The sequence below is a fragment of the Phaethon aethereus genome (genome assembly GCF_964289735.1).
Source record: "Phaethon aethereus genome assembly, chromosome: Z".
NCBI lineage: Eukaryota > Metazoa > Chordata > Aves > Phaethontiformes > Phaethontidae > Phaethon > Phaethon aethereus.
This window is the reverse complement of record NC_138577.1, coordinates 77,116,073-77,122,072: the sequence shown is the minus strand read 5'-3', so window position 1 is coordinate 77,122,072 and position 6,000 is coordinate 77,116,073. Positions and strand designations below refer to the sequence as shown.

Here is a 6,000-nt window from a genome sequence, read left to right as displayed (position 1 = left end):
AAAAATCTTTTATTTGTTTCTTAAAATAAAGGATGAAGGGAGGAAGAAACATTTTGGAAAAAAAGTGTTGTGGTTTGACTTGTTTACAAGAAAAGAAATCTGTACTTCGCAGGCTTATTCAGGGTATAACTGAGGGCAACCTGCTCCTCCTTGTTATCTTAGATCTCCATAGTGTGTGGGCCACCCGCAAGTGACCATTCTGCATTATTAGATCCTGAGTGGCAGCAAACCAAATAAATCAGTATTTTACATTTGCAATCTGTATTGATTCATGAGCAGTGTGTGCTAGACAGACAGCAAACCCGAGGCCAAAATCTTTTACAACACTTATTCTAAAAAAGCTGTGTAACTATAGGTCTATAATTAATTAATGCAACCACATACAGAGGCAACCGTGTAGTATTGTTATCAACCCTTACAGTGAAAGATCATGTATCTGTTTTCAGTGGAAGGCAAAGCACATAATATTTCTTACAGTTTATTGAAGAAAAGTCATAAAGTCAAATGTTTAAAATGACAAATGTTTTGTGCCCAAATAGCCCTTTTTTCCTAAGATAAATATTTTGGTAATAACTATTGTTTTCATGAGTTGTTTACTTTTAAAAAAAATGTGAATTCTGTTTTTACCAGCAGTGAAGGTAGCAATGTAAGAGCAGCATTTTCCCTCTAAAGAGGCTTTGGTAGATGGTACAGTTGACTTTTAATGGATGGTTCCCTTATTGCTAGTACTTGTAATGATTCACACTGTGATTATTTTTTGTTTCACATAAAGCTTAAACATCAAATGGACATTGTTATAATTAAGTAACCTGTGTGTGTAGGGTGGTAATGAGATGTCACTGAGCTCTAGACCATACTTTTGAAAATATTTTAGACCTTTAACTCAAAAAGCCCCGCTGCCCTGAAAACTTATTGTAGCAGTTTTGATATGGTCACTGTTAAAATATCTTGATAATATTTTGCTCTTTTTAAAAGTTTAGGAGGAGAAAGCAGGAGTGATAAGGGAAGAAATGAAAATATTGATGGAATTTTAAAGATTTTATTTCAAAACTTAATATTAAATTATTATTGAGTTAGTACCTCTTTGTGTGAGTAATTTACAAGCTGGGGTCATTTTCCATTGAAGTCTGTGGAAGTATTCCTATTGTGTTTTTCTTCAGAGTGGACAAAGATAATCAAATAATAGAGGTTCATGGAACTCATCTTTGTGTATAAGAATACAATAAGCGTAAGTAAAACATGTTTTAACCTCATCCGCTTATATTTGTCTGGAAGCAGATGCATAACAAAAAGCTGGGCTTTAAGTCCTGAGCCCAGTTAGAGTACACCCACTTTTTTTGGGGGGATATGAAGTAGATGATGACAAAATCTGGCTGCAAAATCAGCTGTTGAGATCTTTGAAGGAATAGACATTATTCATGAATAGACTTCCTGTATAGGAAACAATGCTTTTCTGTCCTGATATCCTTGTGGAAAGCACTGAGGCTCTGCATGCTGTCAGTGGTACTTCTGAGACTGTTCATCCCTCATATGTGAGGTGCTTTTGACTGGTTGTGATGTCAAACACTGTGATGTTAGAAGAGATACACGGTCTTCACAAGAAGTTGGATTAGTTTAAAATCAATCATGGGCACCATTCAGAAAGTTTGTTAAAGTTGTACAGTATCTTCTTTTGGCAGAACCATTTGTTTCTGTCTAGAGGAAAACAATACACATGATATAATGATGAGAAACAAAAAAGAAAAGAACAATTAGGTAAAAAAAGATATACTTACACTTAAGCTCAAGAACTGAGAAAATACAGGATGTGAAAAGACTTTGATAATGTAATAAATGTTGCATTACTGTAAAAAGAAATGTGATACACAGAATTAACAAAAATAGAAAGTTAGATGTTCTGTTTACATAGACTTGGACCTGTTGGAGAAGGTCCAGAGGAGGCCAGAAAAATGATCAGAGGGCTGGAACACCTCTCATGTGAGGACAGACTGAGAGAGTTGGGGTTGTTCAGTCTGGAGAAGGGAAGGGTCCGGGGAGACCTTATTGCAGCCTGCCAGTACTTAAAGGGGGCTTATGAGAAAGATGGGGACAGGCTTTTTAGCAGGGCCTGTGTCAATAGAACCGGGGGTAATGGTTTTAAACTAAAAGAGGGCAGATTTAGACTAGAACTAAGGAAGAAATTGTTCCCAATGAGGGTGATGAAACCATGGCACAGGTTGCCCAGAGAGGTGGCAGATGCCCCATCCCTGGCAACATTCCAGGTCAGGTTGGACAAGGCTCTGAGCAACCTGACCTAGTTGAAGATGTCCCTGCTCATTGCAGGGAGGTTGGACTAGATGGCCTTGAAAGGTCTCTTCCTAGTCAAACTATTCTATAATACTACGTTATTAATTTAATCACACCAAAGCAGATCTTTGTATGTAAAATTCTGGCTAAAAATCCCTGTCTTATGGTCTGTGTTTTTCTCAATTTGTGTGGAGCAGCCCTGCTTTCTTCTATACCCAAAGCAAGGGAAGAAGATCCAAAATGTGTAGCCTGATGCTTTTATTCTTACATTTATTTTAGACATTTAAATCCACAACTGTTAACTGTGGGTGTTAACTGGTTAAATCAATTTGCCGTGAAGTTCTATTTTCATGTTCTGCACAATCTGTACAACTTCCTTCTGATGCCTCAGGCTTCATGTAACCCTTGTGTAGTTTTCAGGAACTTTCCTTGAGACTCATGTAGTCAATCTCTATCTCTTTACTCCTTTTTTGCAAAAAAAAAAAAAAAAAAAAATTGTGGGAAGTAATAGTGAAAAATAATGAAACAGACATGCAATCTTTTTTTCATAGCATTACAGGTGGATCACACAGGCTTCCTGACTAGTTCCTTTCCCTACAGGATTTACCCCACTAACACCCATCTCATTGTCCCCTTAGTTACAGTACCTCTTTACCTCAGCATACTCCAGCTAGTACCCATTTATATCTTAGCTTTCTTCACTTACCCTTGGTCTGGTACTGCAGTCCACCCAGTTCATTGACACAGCAATATTCTTTGTATTGCAGTAGGGTGAAGGGAGTACACATAATTTTGTGATTTTGTCAGGAACTTTTTCATTTTGATTTTTAGAAAACAAAATGAGGCAGGATAAGATAAAAAGAAGGAGGGAGAAGGATGGAAAAAAAGGAGAACAAGCAGATGAGAACCAGTTTTCTTCCTTTAATATTAGACATCTCTATTTCTGTTGTAAAGCTGTGAAGTGGCAGAAATGAACAGCTGTGAAGTCTGAACAATCTGACTGGTGATTTAGTAAACAAGTTGTGTAGGAATCAAGCAATAGTCTGATCTACTGGGAATAAGCATGGACTGCACAGTGTCAGAAACGGTAGGCTTAGCGAGTGCTGAGGTTAGCACACAGAAAGACTATCCTTGGGAAGCACATGTGCCACTGTAGCAAGGATGTTTCAAGCCAAACAACTTGCCATTGAGTTGTTGCTAAGTAGTCAAGGACTGTTCGGCTTCCTGTGCTCTGCCCTGCCAGCGAGCAGGCTGGGGGTGCACGGGGAGCTGGGAGGGGGCACAGCCAGGACAGCTGACCCAGGCTGGCCAGAGGGGTATTCCATACCATATAACGTCACGCTCAGTATATAAAGCTGGGATGAAGAAGAAGGAAGGAGTGGAGGGATGTTCAGAGTAATGGTATTTCTATTCCCAAGAAACCATTACCCATGATGCAGCCCTGCTTCCCTGGAGATGGCTGAACCCCTGCCTGCCCATGGGGAGTGGGTTTTGCTTTGCTTGTGTGTGCAGCTTTTGCTTTACCTATTCAACTGTCTTTATCTCAATCCATGAGTTTCCTCACTTTTACTCTTCTGATTCTTTCCCCCATCCCACCGTGGGGGAGTGAGCAAGTGGTTGTGTGGGGCTTAGTTGCTGGCTAGGGCTAAACAATGAGAGATGGGTATCTCTTTTCTGGTATGGGAGCAGAAGAAAACAAAAGAAACTAGGTTCAGAAAAAATGAAAAGCAATGATTCCTCATGCAGTGGGTTATCAATTTGTAGAGGTTTTTTCTCAGGACGTCGTGGACTCTAGGAGTTTTGTGTTTTCCTTATCTCAAGGTGAGGTAAGGAAAAAAATTCCATTGGTGACTATTAAATACAGAGAAACCGTATCCTTCCCAGGATGGCACTGAAATATAAACTGGAAGCTAAGCAAGTAATAGCACCAAGAATTTATCCTATATGCTTTTCCTGTTCTTAATCTACATATGGTGTAGGGGGGAAGCCATAACATCAGTTGAGGACAAGTTACTAATACTTGAGACAGTCAGGATATCTTTATGTTCTTGTGACAACTGAAAATATTAGTTGGAGTGACAATGCTTACCAAGAATTTTCAGTTATTTTGTTTTTTTTAATTCCAGAAAAATTGGTACATTTAACTAAAAATCCACTTTAAAAGATCTTTACTTCAACAGTTGAAGGTAATGAATTTCCCCAGCCAACAACTGCAACAGATGTTAAACAGATAGTATTATAGGAGAGACTGTAGAATTAATAATATTGGCTAGTAATACAGCAAGTTTACTGTTGTCTGAAGTATAGAGAAAGATTTGACAGTATTTCTTAGTTGTAGCTTGTTTTTAGAGTACAGCCAGATCTTCAAGTGTCAGCCAGTGGTATTTGTTGGCATACCGTAATAAGTAGGATATGCCTTGATCTTCATTAAGCGTTCTGATTGTTTATTTCAGATTTCATTGCAAGCTTGAAGACAAGGCAAGACTAATCCTAGTCAACTGTTGTGGATAAATCTTGTGTAGGACTAAGTCAACCCTTTCCATGCAAAATGATTCTCAGTAAAAGAATAAAATATTTATCATTATTAATTCAAGAAACTCATTAGCAATTAAATTGCATTGCTGAGGATAAGCTAATTAAAAGCAAAATTTGTAGGGTAAACAATTACAAAGGTGTCTATGAAACTTTTTAAAACTATGATTTGAAAAAATCTATTTGTAAATTATTATCAATATATTTATGATGCTTTAGGTCCTGGAAGATACTTATATCCTTACTTATGGTAGTCTAGAACATTTTCATAACCTTAATCCTACTACATTAACATCTCATAAAGTCTTACATGTGCAACTTTATTGCACTGATAACAGAAGTGTGGATTTACTTGTGGTTCATGAAGTTTGAAGTTTTCCTGACTCATCAGCCAAATTAATTTGTTGACAAAAAGCAACTTGCCTGCCTTTGAAGTAACAGCAATCGAAATTTTTTGAAGGGGATGTGAGAACTGTTCATTCTCTGAAAGACAGTGATTTTTTGGTAACAATCTGCAGTTATTCAAGTAAGTTAAACACCTAGCAGAGACATGTCTACAAGACAAGAATCCCATTTGGAGGACAGGATTAGCTGAAAGAATTCAGATTTTCCCTTTGATTTTAAGGGAAGATCATTGGATCAAACTTAGGAACACTTAACTGCAGCATGACTGCTCGGTATTAAGAAATTGGGGAATTTTATTTTTTTTTTAGGCATGTTAATATTTGAGAAGTTGTCCAAAGATCATGCTAAATGACTTGTAAATTTACTGTGAACTGCTGAAGGCCCTAATGTTAGTTCACGGAGAGGAGAGAATGGGAAAGGAGCTGGGGGAGAGGTAGAATTGCTAAGGAGTTTTTCACAGAACATCTAGGAGAATTTACAGGTGAAATACTGCAAGCAAGATGTGAAGAAAACTCTCGTTCTAGAGTCCTGTTCAACAAGCATCCCTGTATGTTGAAACACATGAATACACTTTTGATCAGTACGTTACCCAGTCTCACTGAGGAAACTGGAGGTGTCTGGGGCACTTCTGTGATACAACGATCTGGGGACTGCTTGAAGATTTTTGCCTCCATTGCATGTCCCTGCCAGAAGGATCCTCAATTATGCTTACAAGTAGACCTCCTTCCTTTCACTTGGCAGTTTACTCTTTCACATTGACATTCAAACCAAACTTTG

General features: G+C 38.0%; 1 protein-coding gene across 1 annotated transcript in view; it reads right to left on the bottom strand.

The window, feature by feature from the left end:
- Positions 1 to 6,000, bottom strand: part of LOC309415734 (uncharacterized protein) — a gene marked incomplete at both ends in the record, with an annotated part of 31,418 nt that overhangs the window by 1,950 nt on the left and 23,468 nt on the right. The gene's annotated exons all lie outside the window — the stretch shown is intronic.